This window comes from Scyliorhinus canicula, chromosome 8 (genome assembly GCF_902713615.1).
Source record: "Scyliorhinus canicula chromosome 8, sScyCan1.1, whole genome shotgun sequence".
Taxonomy (NCBI): domain Eukaryota; kingdom Metazoa; phylum Chordata; class Chondrichthyes; order Carcharhiniformes; family Scyliorhinidae; genus Scyliorhinus; species Scyliorhinus canicula.
Genome location: NC_052153.1, coordinates 75,023,322 through 75,041,458, shown reverse-complemented (window position 1 = coordinate 75,041,458; position 18,137 = coordinate 75,023,322). Strand labels below are relative to the sequence as shown.

General features: G+C 41.3%; 1 protein-coding gene across 5 annotated transcripts in view; it reads right to left on the bottom strand.

Annotated features, from left to right (window-relative positions):
• Positions 1 to 18,137, bottom strand: part of sema4d (sema domain, immunoglobulin domain (Ig), transmembrane domain (TM) and short cytoplasmic domain, (semaphorin) 4D) — a 277,830-nt gene that overhangs the window by 164,565 nt on the left and 95,128 nt on the right. For 2 of the 5 annotated variants that reach the window (XM_038804752.1, XM_038804753.1), the window contains one exon: positions 2,610 to 2,676. The exons of the other annotated variants lie outside the window; for them this stretch is intronic. The gene's annotated coding sequence lies outside the window, so the exon portion shown is untranslated. The remainder of the gene's footprint in view (positions 1 to 2,609; positions 2,677 to 18,137) is intronic. 5 annotated transcript variants of the gene reach the window in all.

Sequence of the window (18,137 nt, the reverse complement as noted above, 5' to 3'; positions counted from 1 at the left end):
ACTACACGATGACATCAATAAGTTCCATCCCACCATCAAACTCACCATGGACTATTCTCCAAATTCAGTTCCATTCTTGGACACACTCGTCTCCATCAAGGACGGTCACCTCAGCACCTCGCTTTACCGCAAGCCCACAGATAATCTCACGATGCTCCACTTCTCCAGCTTTCACCCGAAACACATTAAAGAAGCCATCCCCTATGGACAAGCCCTCCGTATACACAGGATCTGCTCAGACAAGGAGGAGCGCAACAGACACCTACAGATGCTGAAAGATGCCCTCGTACGAACGGGATATGGTGCTCGACTCATTGATCGACAGTTCCACCGCGCCACAGCAAAAAACCGTACCGACCTCCTCAGAAGACAAACACGGGACACCACTGACAGAGTACCCTTCGTCGTCCAGTACTTTCCTGGGGCGGAGAAACTACGACATCTTCTTCGCAGCCTCCAACACATCATCAGCGAGGATGGACATCTTGCCAAGGTCATCCCCACACCCCCACTACTGGCCTTCAAACAACCGCGCAACCTCAAACAAACCATTGTTTGCAGCAAATTACCCAGCCTTCAGAACAGCAACCACAACACCACAAAACCCTGCCAGGGTAATCTCTGCAAGACATGCCAGATCATCGACATGGACACCACCATTACACGTGGAAACACCACCCACCAGGTACGCGGCGCATACTCGTGCGACTCGACCAATGTAGTCTACCTCATACGCTGCAGGAAAGGATGTCCCGAAGCGTGGTACATTGGCGAGACCATGCAGACACTGCGACAACAAATAAACGGGCATCGTGCGACTATCAACAGGCAGGACTGTTCCCTTCCAGTTGGGGAACACTTCAGCAGTCAAGGACATTCAGCCTCTGATCTCCGGGTCAGCATTCTACAAGGAGGCCTTCAGGAGACGCGACAACGCAAAATTGCTGAGCAAAAACTTATAGCTAAGTTCCGCACGCATGAATGCGGACTCAACCGGGATCTGGGATTCATGTCGCATTACATTCGGCCCCCACCAACAAGCCTGGACTTGCAGAGGCCTACCGACTGAACTGGCTTGGGACAATTCACACCTCTTTAACCTGGAGTTACCTCTCTCTCTGCATCTTTGATGATTTGATTGCCTGCAGGTGCTCGCATTCCGGGGCATCTCTGACTGTGTCTATATAAACATTTCTGGAACAAGCCTTTCCATTCACCTGAAGAAGGAGCCGTGCTCCGAAAGCTCGTGTTTGAAACAAACCTGTTGGACTTTAACCTGGTGTTGTAAGACTTCTTACTGTAAATAATCTACAACCACAAACATATTTAACAGTCTTTTTAGACGTGGTTTATTTATGAGGGTTTCTTGGAACTTAGAAACATAGTATCTGTATACAAGACCAGGCTTCTATTTTTGGCCTTGTCAGAGATCGACAAACCACTGCCTGAACAAGCAAAAAGCCTTGTCCACTTGCTCTTTGATGTGCGATGGCAGCTGTTTTGGAGAGGTGACTGTGAATCTCTCAAGTGCTCTCTACATTTTTTCCCCCAGTTCCAATCATTTTATGTTGTACAAATTATGCTGTTGAAAAATTTTCAATTTAAATACCAATGATTCACATTACTAATAGTATTTATTGAAAACTGAAGAAAGGCGACATTTATACAGTGCCTGTAACACAATTTCCCAAGGAGCTTCAGGTACCTCGGATACTGCAGAGAACTTGGCTGAAAATAATTAAGATAAAACTTACTATGCATAGCAAGCATCTTAAGTGCAAGTGTAAATTGTTCAACGATTTGCATGGTCTCACTGATAAAGCTGGTAGGACACTGGTCTTTGCGTTGCTAACTTCTTCTGCGGCTGGTTAAGCTTTTTTCAGAAAGGAACGTAGCTATCTCGCTTCAGCTGTTAAACAAAGTGACAGACAGCTTTCCACAAGCTCTTGTCCCCTGGCTCCTGTAAACGACTCATCAGATACTTCCTCACATTCAACTCCTTTTGATTACTACATAGGATTTAGAGAGTCAAACATTTTCAGTTCATTATTTTTGCATTCAGATTTTAGTTATTTTATGAGCTTTCTAGCTACTATTTCTTTAAAGCAGTGAAACGTTGGGTTTTTTTTTGCCAGAAAGAATTTACAGCAACACAAAAGACATTTGAAGGTCTGTCCACTTGCTAACTTTTACTGGTTGCTTCATTCAAGCATTCGATCTGAGCTAACAGTGGTAATGAATGGCAGCAGCCTATTCAAACACAGAATGTCAGCCAAGTTCAATGCTGTCCTTCACAATATTCACACATACGCACTTTTCAAAGGGGCCAATCACGTTTGGAAATCCCACCTAATATTTTTCCAACTCGAACCAGAATGCGTTAGCCAATTGAGGTGTCCTGAAGGGATGGCAGAAACTGCAGTGTCACGTTGAATATGGTAAGCATTAGGCCAAGTACCAAAGCATTATTCCTGATGCAGTCAGTGTTGTTTCCAAAGGTGCTCATTTAAAACGGGCGTCATTATTCCAATACAGAGAATAGGCTGCACGTGATCTCTTTAGCGATCTTTGGATATCCACAAACTCAGGTACAATTGCCACCTACTTACCCCCACTGTCAGGAGAGGCAGGGACCACATCATGGACTTTCCAATCTGCACTCGTTCAGAGCTACCCCTAGATAGAATTGTACATTTACCCACTGAGCATCACACATTTGTAAAAGCACAATTTATGGCACATTAAACAGAGGGACCACAATGCTGTGGCGCTGGCTATGTGTCAATCTTAAAGATTGCAGAGGTTGACCATTTGGTTTTGATAACCAGGGCTGCTGTGTTAAAGTTTAGAGAGCCAATAATTCCATGTTCACTTTGTATATTGATTATCCACATGACTTTACACAAAATTCTGAAAGCTCCTATCTGATGTTCATATTTACTCTCGATAAATCAAAGCAAAAAAGCTGATTTTAAGACTTGGTGAATATTAAACATCAGCTCTTGGACGCAACCTTTGTTCTGTTGTCAAAGAAAGATGAATTCTGACATTTTAGCTCTATTAATTCCTCGCACTGCATTTATCATCCTTACTGCTGTACAGCTCTTATGTTACGAACAAACATTGCTAATGCAATCTAATTTTACATTGCACCTAACGTTTGTTGCTAGGAAACCTTTGATCCTTCTCTACCTCGTCAAGGCGCATCACTGAACAATGGCTTTCTTTAAAATACAAAAGAACATTATTAAATCTTCACGGGGTTCAAAACTGTTTAACACCTTGTCATGTATTTAAAATAGCAAGAGAACACTAGTTCATACTTTAGTGCAAATGTTTGACATTTTCATTTTCTAAATATTCCTTTTCTCATCTCTTTTGTTTTCCACCGATCGAGTGGGTGGCTCAGAAGGAAAGGAGAAAATAAAAACTTAATTAGCAACTCCACCAAGATCCATCATATATTACAGGATTACATATTGAACATTTAGAAATAAATTTATTTTGATGGATGGGGAAAGGTTTGCCTCATTAACAAAGTTTCCAATTTTGAATTGATTTTTAATAGAAATAATACTTTTACAGCAAAAACTGCAATTTGCAATGGGTACTAATGCTATAAGCCAAACAGCTGGATAACAGCCATTCAGAAGAATAAAGAAGTATTTCACTGACCCCAAACAAAAAACTAACAAAACCACAGAAAATAAATTTATTTCATCAGACAGATATGCTGTTGTATGTAGCATTTATACACAAGAACACTGTACTTTAACACAAGAGAAATGGCTGCCCAGTTACATGAGAAAGTGCTTGGCAAGTCAGATACCATTAGGGGGTACTGCAGCACAGTGGTTAGCACAGTTGCTTCACAGCTCCAGGGTCCAAGGTTCGATTCCCGGCTTGAGTCACTGTCTGTGCGGAGTCTGCACGTTCGCCCAGTGTCTGCGGGTCTGTGGCCTGGTTACCTCCCACAGTTCAAAGATGTACAGGTTAGGTGGATTGGCCATACTAAATTGCCCTTAGTGTCCAAAAAAGGTTAGGGGGGGGGGGGGGTTACTGGGTTACAGGGATAGGATGGAAGTGTGGCCTTGGGTAGGGTGTTCTTTCCAAGGGCTGACGCAGACTTGATGGGCCAAATGACCTCTTTCTGCACTGTATATTCTAGGACTGTAAATTCTATGAACTAAAATTAACTATTTACTGAAACTGAATTTTTAAATTAAAGATTCAATCTTTTACTTGCTTCCTTTAGAGTCAAGTTACAGTACAAAAGAACAGTTTGCTATTTTTAATACTCCCCCTAAAAAATTAAGAAGTCCCACTATATTATCTTATCAGGGCTTCTCTTGGTCATGCCCCAGGATTGTCCATTATTAGCAATATAATGATCTGATAATCTGATTTTTTAAGTGATGTTGGTTGAGGGATAGATATCGACCAAAACAGAAGAACTCCCCTGCTCTGAATAGTGCCAAGCTATGCTTTACGTCACCAAGGGGACAGACAGGGCCTTGGCATAATGTTTCATCAAACAATAGCACTTCTGACAGGGAAGCACTGTTGTAATGAGATGCTACCCTTATGTGCTGACAATGCAGCACTGAAGCATCAACCTAGATTAAGTGTTCAGATTTCTGGAGTACAGTTTGAACTCACTGGTGAATGCAAAACTATTACTTTTCATGCTCATTTCAGAAACACTTTTTGTGCTCATTTTAGAAACAAAGGTCTAAAGTTTGTGCGGCCGCACCTGGAGTACTGCGTGCAGTTCTGGTCACCACATTATAGGAAGGATGTGGAAGCTTTGGAAAGGGCTCAGAGGAGATTTACTAGGATGGTGCCTGGTATGGAGGAAAGGTCTTACGAGGAAAGGCTCAGGGAATTGAGGTTGTTTTCGTTAGAGAGGAGAAGGCTGAGAGGTGACTTAATAGAGACATATAAGATAGTCAGAGGGTTAGATAGGCTGGACAGTGAGAGTCTTTTTCCTCGGATGGTGATGACCAACACGAGGGGACATAGCTTTAAATTGAGGGATGATAGATATAGGACAGATATCAGAGGCAGTTTCTTTACTCAGAGAGTAGTAGGGGTGTGGAACGCCCTCCCTGTAGACTCGCCAACTTTAAGGGCATTTAAGTGGTCACTGGATAGACATATGGATGAAAATGGAATAGTGTAGGTCAGATAGGCTTCAGATGGTTTCACAGGTCGGCGCAACATCGAGGGCCGAAGGGCCCGTACTGCGCTGTAGTGTTCTATGTTCTAGTTCTATGTTTGCAGATTTGAAGAGAGGCAACAACTGACACATTCCACAGGCCCAATGTCTTATTCAGAATATGAACGGTTCACTAAATTTCACTTGGTTTTGTAGTTTGGTTTTGTCGTTCAGGTGTAAGGACTGAACATGGTTTTTGTGCTAAATGTAAATTTTGCTTAGAACACAAGTGTCCGCTCTGCATTATGTCAGAAAGTCATTACAGGCCAGTAACTAAATCAAGTTATTCCAACTTTTCCAGCTAAGAACAAATCCACAAATGTGGTAGTTTTCCAAGTCAGGAATGTTAGATCACACAAGGTCGCAAAGTAAAAGGGGAGAGATGAAGTGAGATGTTATCTGTGGAAAACTTAATTTTACTAAGCAAGTCACGGTTTTGATCCTATACTGAACCATCCTTTGATGGATGGAAATAAGATCTACAGTTATTCCTTCCTAAGCATTAAGATTCCACAAAAAGTTGGATTCTCCTCTAGGTTTTCGCAAAGTAAGGAAAACTTTTCAATTATTTCCATATTGGCTTGCATTATTTAATATCTTCAAAAATGCTAACTTGTCAATTGATAACCAGCAAAGTTATACTGGATACTAATTACTAAAAAAAAGCTCTTGGAAGGCAAGAGTCAAAACAATGGAAAACATGAAAATCTAAATGGACAAAAAAACCACGACAGAACCTGGGAGCTGAGAAACCATGATGCCAAGTACTGTGGCATCCAAGGTCAGTTTGCTTATGGACAGTGTATTCAATCTGTTGAACAGTTATCAAAGGTTAAAAATACAGCTTCTTGCAACAGAAATCAGAATCTTCACAGCTCCCTGATCATCATGGCAAAGAAACTCATCCATTGATGAGCCTCAGTTCTAGGCCTGGCAATCCTCTTTGAAGGAACTGTAATACTGTGTTTCCCAGACAACGATTCGATATTCTGTTCAGCTCTAGTGCCAGATATCTATTTCCAGCATCTCTAGAAAGGCCAGTATGTTACTAGAATCAGGATTGTCTGGGTCTAAGCAGGCCACAATGCCTCTTATGTGCCTGAACACATAATGCCCTATTCCTGCATATTATATAGCGCAACAGGCCTCATCTGGATGCAATGGTACTCTATTTTTCCAAAAGTCCAAGCTATTGTTAGGGGAAGTTTTCAAGCAGGTCACATTTTTCGAAGTTGGAGAGCTATCAATGGAAACAAGAGAAAGAAACATTTTGCTGACAGTTTAAAATGGAAAAGGGAGAAATGCTCTGCATTGCTACTCAGCTCAGCTCATGTGAATTGTCTGCAGTATATCCTGCAAATTTTAAAACATTAGAGAAAATTAACTTCAAGAGACAAAAGTTTTAAACAGATTTTTTTTTTTTTTTTAAATTTAGATTACCCAATTACTTTTTCCAATTAAGGGGCAATTTAGCGTGGCCAATCCACCTACTCTGCACATTTTTTAGGTTGTGGGGGCGAAACCCACGCAGACACGGGGAGAATGTGCAAACTCCACACGGACAGTGACCCAGAGCCGGGATCGAACCTGGGACCTCAGCGCCGTGAGGCGGTTGTGCTAACCACTAGGCCACCGTGCTGCCCTTTAAACAGATTTTTACCGGATGACTGAAAAGTTGAAGTGGTATTCTCCGTACTGCATTTACACATCTTCTAAATGGTTTGCAAAAATAATAGTGCAGAACTTCCTTTTTATTGTATGGCAACGTATGTGCATGAATCTAATAGGGCCCAATTTGTGAACAGCCGATACAAAACTTTTGGGTTAGCATAAAGGGAACATTGATGGTGAGGAACTGGTAAATGCGGGTATTCAGAGGGACCTGGCACATGAAGAACAGAAAACTAATAAAGTTATAGCAAGCCATGGGAAAATAGTATTGTGTGCAGTTTTGGTCACCTTAACCAAGGAAGTACACAGAATCATAGAATTTACAGTGCAAAAAGGTCACTTGGCCCATCTAGTCAGCCCTTGAAAAGAGCACCCTACTTAAGCCCACGCCTCCACTCTATCCCCCGTAACCCAACCTAACCTAACATTTTGGACATTAAGGGGCAATTTAGCAAAGCCAAACCACCTGACCTGCACATTATTGGACTGTGGGCGGAAACCGGAGCACCCGGAGGAAACCCACGCAGTCACAGGGAGAAAGTGCAAACGCCACACACCTGAGGCCGGAATTGAACCCGGGACCCTGCAGCTGTGAGGCAGCGGTGCTAACCACTGCGCCATCATGCTGCCCATACATGCCTGAGAGGGATTGCAATGATAGTTTGCTAAGCTGACTCCTGGAATAGGGAATTATCCTGTGAGGAGAAACTAAGCAGACAGGGTCTATTTCCCAGATGCTGGAAAGATATTATCCCTGGCCGTGGCATCTAGAATTAGGGGTCACTGTCTCAGAATTGTGGCATTTAGGACTGAAAAGAGGGTAACTTTCTTCACGCAAGAGGTTGTGAATTTTTGATATTCTCGAGCCCAGGGGTTGAAGATAGATGAGTCATTGAGTATATTTGAGAAAGAGACCAATAGATTTTCTCGGATACTACGAGGAGTGAGGGATATGCGAATAGCACAGATAAATGGAGTTGAGGGAGATCAGCCATGATTGTAATAAATGGGAGAGCATGCTCAAAAGGGCCAAATGGCTTACTTCTCCTATTTCTTATTTTAAGTTTTAACATTCAGCTGGCCCAGCTGCTAGAAGCAATCTAGTTGAACAGTGGAAGGTGGTCTGCTTTCCAGTGTATTTTAAATAACCATACACAAGGACCAAAGACAACTACTGACCCAAGTTATAACATTCCAGAGTTTTTACACTGTAAGAATAAATTAGTTCCCAACTTAATAAGTTTATGGAGAAGTCACCATCTTTTTGTATCTTTACTCTTACCATGCTAAGCACCACAAATAAAGACCATTGTTAGAACTAGAATAATTCCCTCAGCATTACTTGTGGAATCTCCCTGTTAATAACTATTCTGACTACTCTGGGGCCAAGCTGCTGTGAGTCTAGCCACTGTCTTTTTTGGTTTAACAAAACAAGTACTTCTTCAGATCACCTTTCCATCCATATTCTACCATCAGCTTGGAAAAATGGAAAATAATCAGATCTTCAGATCACCATGTACATGGCCAGATTAAATTAAAAGGTAAAATGCATGGACAGAGACATAGCACACAATATGGGGCTCTAGACCAAATCTTGCACAAGTCAAAGAATCTTTAAAATTTTGAATGAGAATATACATTTCATGCTTTCACTATATTAGCCATAAGTTTTTATTTTCCATGTAGTACACTTAAATTGGTGCACCAGTGCTAGACTAGAAACCCTGCAAGTTGAATGCATATGTATTTCAGCACATGCTTATTTTTCACAAACCATGTTACAAAACATGTCCAGTTATGAAAATGAAACATTGTGAAATACATCAATTTAAGATCTGAAAGTAGAGGCAATTGACTTCTTCTGAATAATTTGGAAGATGTTGCATCTAAAGCAAACATGAGTTTTGCTTTTGCAAATGATCGAACAGCGCTGAGGCTAAGAGAAGGAAGTAGCAACCTTTTGAAATCAATCTCAAGACCAAGGGCACAGCACTCCTATGGAGAACAGAAACAATGATGGGAACTAGGATATAGAGCAAGAGTGCACAGTTAACTGGAGACAAGCTGTTCGAGTAGGAAGGTGAAATGCATAAAGGTCACTGTGATTGGTGAAGTGATGAGAATATTAAGACTTTAAATGAGACTCACACTTTGGCAATAACAATAGTCCCAATAGTGCAGACACAGAAATAAATCACCACAAATAAGAATTGCACTGACTGCATTAAATACGTAGAACTGTTGTTCCTAAGATAATTTGTACTTTTTTTTAATGTCAAAGACACAAAGGAAAGAAACTAAATAAAAACACATGCTGGAAATGCGAAACAAATGCAGAAATTTCTGGAAATATTTGACTGATCAAACACCAGAGGAAAGAAGAGACAAGTTAACATTGCCTCACAATACTGATTGACCCACATGTCAATGCAAACACTGTATGCATTCCTTACTTTGCTGGATATTTGTCAGCATTAAACAAAAACAAGATAAGTTGGATGTGACAGTCATGGCGGTATTAAACTAAGTATTTTAGCCATAAAACTGGTACCCTCACCAGTATACACCCTTCAAAGATTTGGTGCTAAAGAAAAAGAGACCTAGAGCTAGGTTTACAGAGTCCGGACGACTCTACCGATCTTTAAAAATGGTCAGTAGTCCCGGATGCTGAGGTTCTGACCCCATTTCCAACAGATCCCATTTTTGCCAGTAAGTGAAAGGTGGTAAGACGTGATGCATACAAGGATAACCCAAACTCAGTGATGTTATTTGAATTCCATGTTGAGTTTAAACTGAACCATGTTGCATGGGGCAGTCATAAATTAATGCGGTAGATGTATAAACTCAAAGGGTGGATAAGGTCCATTTATCTAAGATGTCCGAAAGACGTGCAGATTATGTAAGGTTATGAGGTTACGGGGATAGGGTGGGGGAAAGTGGTCCTAGGTAGGGTGCCCTTTTGGAGGGTCGGTGCAAAATTGATGGGCTAAATGACCTCCTTCTGCACTGTAGGGATTCTATGAAATATCTCCCACGCTCAAACTATTAAAAACAAACAGGCCATCATTGTCAGTACTTGTTAAAAACCTCTGCCGAATTGCTTTGATTGGCAGGCCAGATGCTGTAGCATTGCATGCAGTAGTTGACAACATTTCATTAATAAAATTACTTCATCGTGCAAATTTGGCCAAGTTTCAAAAACTACATTTATCATAACAGGGAATTCCAAGTTCACAGTTTGACAAGAGTAGTAAAAGATTAGTCATTTTTGATATGGGGTGTGAAGTTTATATCAGAGAGAAACCACTTTAATTGGATATATCCTTTTAATTCGATAGTAAGAAGTTTATTTTATTTCCACACAAGTCCGGAGATCTGGCCATGCTGGATATTGCGTGAGTTGACATGGAGAGGGCATGTGAGGGGTGAAAACTAGGAGGGCCCAATTGCTTTTATCACAGTTGAGTCCAGAGAACCAAAGCTGGCCTTCTAACCAGCCCACTTCGACACTTGGCCACCTTTGTGGTCATCTCAAATCTGCTTCTTGGGCTCGCAGGCCTGAATCTATCAGGCAGCTGTGAAAGTTGTATGATGTGGTAATATTAAACTGGGGAGCACGGGGGTTGCCAAGTCAGGAAATTTCCCACCTGCCTCGATAGCAAAAATCTAGCCCCAAATGTTTCATGCACTGCTGGCGCAGAAAATTCAGTCTAACTCCTGTTCTCAGACTCACCAGGAAGAGAGGATCAAAGCATTTCTGGAGAGAGACTACAATACTATCAATTTCAGGATATTTGGCACATATTAAACACACTGCGGTAAAACATATAGCAGCCCGGGAGTGTGACTGTGTGAACAGAAGTTAGTGAAAGCTGCTGATTGGCACCATAAAACTAATATGAAAGGATTTATATATCAAAGAAAACAAAATAATCAATGTAACTTATGCCAGGGAACTTGAAAAAAATCTTTGATGTATCAGCATATTCCATCAATTACATTCTGTTTTGAGAACAGTGATAAGATAAACAGATGTACAGTTATCTTCAGGATTTTCTTTCTAAATCTCATGGAATGCAGACATTTATCATCGTGGGTGACTTCCATACACGAGCTAGTACCAACATCACCTGGCTTTCAACAACTGGTTATACTGGCACCGACAAAATGGGAAGTATGAAATGTCGGAACGTTTCTTTATTTTATGGCTCAGCAAAGATTTGAACAAAAACATTAATAAACTTAAAAGAATGAGGCATCTTGGTTGCCTTTATACTCAAAAGAAATGTCATTACATTTACTACCTTCCCACAAGATTACACAGCATTCCAGTCAAAATAAATCAGCAAATTCAATTCTATCCCATTTCAAGTCAGTCAATGGAATATAGTTTGTATGGCAGACACGGGCTGTTTAATATGGCGGCTTCCCACCACCCATTCCCAACTTGGGCTTAGCATTTTAAAATTTACTTCCAGCTGAAAATTTGATTTGAGAATCTAATTCAACATTTTCATCAAAAATAATTACAATTAGCACTGACTGATATAGCTATGTGCTGTTGACTCATAACCAGTTAATATGAACGACATATTGCAATGCAAAGTACAATTTCATAATTTGACAGTTGTTTGCACTATATAATTAAATCTATTTATACTTTGATCCAACGCTCAGAAAATGCCGCTGTCATTTACTGCATCATTTACTCTAAGCTCCTTCACAATTCATCAATGGGAAAGTTGCAGCAGCAATTATCCTACAGTATAATCATGCTTCACATTCTAGTTGTCAACTTCTATTATAATCATTTGTTCATATAAAATCAACGTTAACTGTTACGGCCTTTCAACTATAGGTCACCGTTAATTCTAGCCAAGTGCAATGGCTCATGAAACCTTTAAAAACCTTTAAAACCTTTTAAAATCAATGCAACTGAAGTATAAACCTTAAACAGTGCACCATGTTTACCACTCAACACTAGCAAGGACTGAACAGTCCAATCAGGTTCACAAGAGGAGAGGGTAATGCGCATCTCAGGTGCAGAGTTCAGCCAGTTCCTTTCTTCTGTCTTCAACGGAAAAACCAACCTCACACACGTAGGTTATCATGAAGGGCAATAGCAACAAAATACTTGTTTTACTCAGCACTGGATACTCCTGGCGATGCTATTCCAGAATGCTGACAGCTTCAAGGGCTTTTGGTGTGTTTTTAATGTGCTATCACAGGTCAGGTTCAGCAATGTAATTTTTTCATTTGAAGTCAGCTGTAAGTTAACGACCGACTCTGGGGTCTCGACCTCAAAAGGAATTTTTCACCCATCACTTCTCTTTCAAAATCTGAAACTTTTCCTCTCATTTTCCAGTACTTCCCTACATACAGCACACATGGGCTTTGCATCCTTATTTGCATTGGCACAACTGACAAAACCATACCTTTAGAAATCATCTTTATTTTGTTTTGTTCCTGAGTTAAGCTTTTCCCTTGTAGGTTGTTAACCAGAGCCTCTGGAGCTCTGCACAGAGATAATACAAGCATTGTTCTGTCTTGCCTTGGACTCTCCTGAACAGCTCTCGCCAGCAGATTCAGTTGTGAGATCCTGGGCAGTAGGTACACTGCCTATTTGTGTGTCTAGCCATCTCTTCCTTGGAAGAAAATGATTCATCGTCACAGTCCTCTTGCCTTGCTTGCCAACAGCTAGAAAATGGAAGAAGCTCTCCTCCATGATTTGGCACCGAATATTAAGGGCGCTTGACGTCAAGTATATGTGCAGGGTGCATACTGCTCCCGCATCTAGTCAGTAGATTGCACACAGCCTCCTTTCCTTCTTAAACAGCAGCAGCAGCCACCATTCTGAATAGAAATGCCGGTAGCGGCCATTGGCCACTTCTCCTCCAATCGGGACCATCACGGGAACGCCGTGGACAATTGCTCCAATGTGCCCTGTCTTAATTAACATCCTATAGCGATAAATAAGACCCCTAACTATATAAAGAGAACAAACACCATATTCAATCAGCAAATGTAGTCTCGGTTATAGTCAAAAACAAAAGATTCCCAAAGATCAAAGTCTTATGACTAGTGTTAGTATTATACACGATTGCTGAGCAGTGTTTCCGTTTATCCATGAAAACAAACGGATTAAAGCAATCAATTTTATTTTTGTTTCAATAACATCGCAATGGTTCAGTGAGTAAAAGCACCGCCCAATGTGAAAATGAAATGAAATGAAAATCGCTTATTGTCACGAGTAGGCTGCAATGAAGTTACTGTGAAAAGCCCCTAGTCGCCACATTCCGGCGCCTGTCCGGGGAGGCTGGTACGGGAATCGAACCATGCTGCTGGCCTGCTTGGTCTGCTTTAAAAGCCAGCGATTTAGCTGAGTGAGCTAAACCAGAACAGGCAACTCCCAAGTACAACACTTAACAATTGTTAACTCCCTGGTTTGACAGAGAATGAGGGCCAAAATTAGGCACTGCTGTTCCTCTTCATCCTGATTACTCTCTCATAAACTGACTGAATATGTATACGTGTAGGTAAGGGGAAGATTACATGTGATTATAATGTTTCCACATTCAAACAGGCTGACAATATTAGCCCAAGTTCACAGATGATAAATCATCACTGGCGTGAGGCACAAAGGAGCTGCTGACATCTATCACACTGTGTCCCAGAACAAGAATAATGGAGAAATGGGAGGACATCCAGGAAAACATTGGCTAGTTGATTCTGGAGGTGACAAGGTACGGATGGCTTTCAGTGGCAGATGGATAGAGGTAGGAGGGCAGAGGTGGATGACGTTATTGAGGAGGAAGTAGAGATTGTATGATAGGCGGAATAAGAGATTCGCAATTCAGTTTGTCAGAAAAGATGCTGGGATTGTAAATAAAGCAGAGAATGTCAGAAAAACAACTGATAATAATTTCAATGACTGACTTATGAACTTCAGTCCTATGCCAACTGCCTGAACCATATGGTGCCTGTTGTGGATGAAACCTGTTTGCAATAGTCCCCAGGTGGAATGTCATTGATTACCCTTCATCGGGTAACCGCCCACAGTGGTGACAACATAACCTGTGGCACTTGCAGCAGTGCAGAATATTAATAAGTGAAAAAATAATTTAAAATAAAATTAGCACTGAATTTTTAATGCGCATCTTTGGATTTTCTCAGTTCCATTCATTTCAGCTGTCAATGGGGAGTTACTCGTTCTTGAATTTCTTTGGTTGTTTCCCATAGATTTTTTATATCTTCTTGCAAAGAGAAAAAATGTACCATGTTACCAACAGGATATGCAAATGTCCTTGCTTTTTAAAAAAAATAATTCAGTTGAAAATTGACTAAGCTGTTAGCTGGCTTCCTGACTCACACCCGCTCCTGGTCCACCACAGAACCCCTACAGTGCAGAAGGAGGCCATTCAGCCCATCGAGCCTTCACCAGCCCTTGGAAAGAGCACCTCATGTCTCCATCCCACCCCCGTAACCCAGTAACCCCATCCAACCTTTGGACACTAAGGGGCAATTTATCATGGCCAATTCACCTAACCTGTACATCTTTGGACTGTGGGAGGAAACCCACGCAGACACGGGGAGAAAGTGGAATCTCCGCACAGTCAACCGGAATTGAACCTGGGTCCCGGGAGCTGTGAGGCAGCAGTGCTTGCCACCGTGATTTTTTAAATTTTGATCTTTGTGTTTACATCCCTCCATGGCCTCTCCCTTTCCTATATTTAACCTCCCTCATACCTCAGAAAACTCTCCATTCCTTGTGCTGTCCCATGAACTTCAAATGCAGATTCAAGTGAAAGAATCCTTCAATAAAAGTACATAAAATACTTTTATGGCATTCTCTTACAATAATTAAACTATTTCTTCTTCTTTTAAGACCATAGAATAATGGATGTTCAAAGGTCAATTATAAAGGGACATATTTTGAGAGATGGGTACTGCAAATTATTCAAAGGTAGATTTCAATTTTTTTTTGCTTGCAGTTTTATGCAATTTGGCAAAAAAAATGGTAATTTAAATTGCACTTAAAAATGAGAAAAGAATCCCAGCCACATTTGTATCCAAGTTTCCTGTTATTTAAAGAATTGTTGCTTCAGCTTCTTTAATGTTTGAATGAGGTTTGCAGAGAAACTGGAGAAGCGGATGCCAAATTGTAGAAGGTGGTTAAGTTGGATTTTGTGTGGGTTTTGAAAAGGCAAAGAAATAGAGGCACGGAGGGGATGAGGGAACGATTTCCATTCAGCAGTGGGCTAAATAGCTGGCATGTAAAGCAGACCAAGGCCAGCAGTGCGGGTTCAATTCCTGTACCAGCCTCCCCAAACAGGCGCCAGAATGTCGCGACTATAGGGGCTTTCCACAGTAACTTCATTTGATACCTACATGTGACAATACGCGATTTTCATTTCATTTCATCCAGGAACTAGGTGACTGCCAAGATGACTGAAGGTTTTGCCACCAATGACTGAAAAGGATGGATAAAAACAAATTACTGCGAATGCTGGTCTGAAAAGAAAGAGAAAATGCTGGAAAATCTCAGCAGGTCTGGCAGCATCTGTAAGGAAAGAAAAGAGCTAATGTTTTGAGTCCAATGACTCTTGTCAAAGCTTTGGATGTGCACAAGAGACCCAAGTCAAAGAACTGAAAAGGCATTGGAGGTTGCAGGAGTAGTGGAGAGTGAGGCAGTGGACAGATCTGAAGATTTTAATTTAAATATTTTGAGGCAAAGGGAAGATAGGCAATATGGAAGTGTGACCATGGCATAGTGTAGGACAGGAAACAAGCAGCTATGTTTTGGATATACTACAATTTATGGAGGCAGGACAATGGAAGGACAGCAGGAAGAGCTCTGGAGCAATGGAGTCTGGAGGTGGCAAAAGCATGGATGAGGTTTTTAGTTTGGGAGAAGCTAGAATTCAAAGTAGAGGCAAGGACTGTTACAGAAGTGGCAAGAAGCAGTCTTTAAGCAAATTCAACAGACTACCAGCAAGTTTAATTACAAATAATAAAACAGTTTGATGGATCAGTACTGCCAGGACTTGCAGTTATATCGCGACTTGTACAACCAATGGCTGCTTCAAAGCACTTTGCAGCCAATGAGTGCCGTTGAAGTGTAGTCGCTGTTATAATACAGGAGTCAGAGTGGCCATTTTCCACATAACAATATGATAATGAAAATTCCATTGCTTTTTTTTTTAAGTGATATTTGAAATAGTGTCATGGGATCTTTTACATCCACCCAGGTGAGTAGATGGGATCTCAATTTAATGTTTCATCTAAAAGGCGGCACCTGACAATACAGCACTCCCTCAGTACTGGGCTGATCTCAGTGAAATTTTGTTTTGAGCACCACATTCAGAGCTCTACATGAATCCTAAATCCTGTAGTGTCAAGACAAATCACAAATGGATAACTTCCCAATGGATCTGGCCACTAGGGGGATGTTCCTTGGTCCTGTGCTCGATCCCCCTCCTGCTTAATATAACCTAGAGCAGGGCACAGATAGCACAATTTATTTAATCTGTGAATGATACTAAATTGAGTAGGATCTTCAAAGAGATTATAAATGGATTTGGATAGTTTGGGGGAAGTAGGTCCATGGTTGACAAACGCCCTTTGACATGTACACATAGCTTACTTAAAGAGTACAAAACAAGTTATTTTACACACAGAATGATCAAATGATAAAATAGTATTTTGGTAGAATTGTTAACAAGTTTCCTTAATTGTTTAGAGTTCTCCGTTTATTGCCTCTCTTGGGGAGTGGGAGTGTGGATTTGGAGAGGGAAGTGGAAACGCACTGGGATAAATTAGTGAAAAGTATGGCAAGTACCTATGAGCGTGTAGAGTTTTTAAAATTCTGAATACATATGAAAAGTAGAAGGGACAAAATGCTGTTTTCTCAAGGTTACTGGCTGAGCAGTGCAACTTGGACAGCGACTTTCAGATACTGCATGTCCCTGGCCTTATGTCACTGTACTATTCATACATTAATTAATGGCGAGCATCTTTAGCCTCACTATTAATCTGTCAAAATGCTGGCCCATCAAGCACAATTAAACCCATATTTTCATTGGAGTATCAGGCTTTATAAATTCATATAATAGAATATACAGTAAAAAAAATGGGTCATATAGCCCATCAAATTTATCCTGGCAGTGATACCCTACTCAAATCCCCTCTAATTTTATCAATCTTATCGCAGCCTTTCAGCACATATTTCAATTCCCTCTTTTCTCACGTACTCATCTAGTTTTCTTTTGAAATCACCTAAGCATTTACCTCCACCATTTCATGTGGTAACAAGTTATAACTACCTGTACACATTCCAAAGAAATGTCTCCCTCAAGGAGAATGAGAGGAGGACGACACCGGGACAGACAATCATCAACACAGAGAAAAGTGCAAGAGGAGATTGCAAACAGCGTGGGAATGAAGGGAGAAATCAGAGCACCAGCTTGCAATTTAGAGCTAGAGGTGACAGGTTTCAAAAGCGCTGCAGGGTGGAAGCAGCTGATTGGATCAGTATAATTTGGTGAGTACAGTTGGGTAAGTATTTCATACTTTTATCACTTACAGATGGCAAGGTATTTATTTTGTGGTTTATAGTTTGTACGGGCTATATTCTGTAGTAATGAGGACCAGGAAGAAGGGCCCCGAGAGTAATTGATTTTGTTTGATTTTATGCATCTTGCAAAAGTTTAGTTAAAGGGGTATGTCGTGGCAGGGGAGCTCAAAGCCATGCTGTGCTCCTCCTGCTCTACCTGGGAAGCCGGGAACTTTTCCGGTGCCTGGGCCCAGTATGTATGCAGCAAATGTCTCCAGCTGCAGCCCCTGGAAGTTCAGGAATTGGAGCTATGGCGACTGCTGGAGATACTGTGGTGTATCCACGGGGCGGAGAGTATCATGGGTAACAGGTATAAAGAGGTGGTCACATCGCAGGCTATGACCCCACTCTTGGGCAGTCCCTAAGCATCCGCAGTGGGTTCAACGGTGACTGAATAGTCCAATCCTGGATCCGCAGACTCTGCCACACGTTTGGCAGGTGGGTGGATGAAACACTCTAGATTCTGAACTCTCCTTCTTCGTGCTTCACCCTAAGACGCTCAAGGTAATTGGTGCCTTTGCGGATGCTTCTTCTCCAGTTTGTACTCTCTAAACAAGCGATTCCCACATGCTGATGGGGATGTTGCATTTATTTAGGGAGGTTTCAGAGAGTAACGTTTCCTCTGCCCTCCTTGCG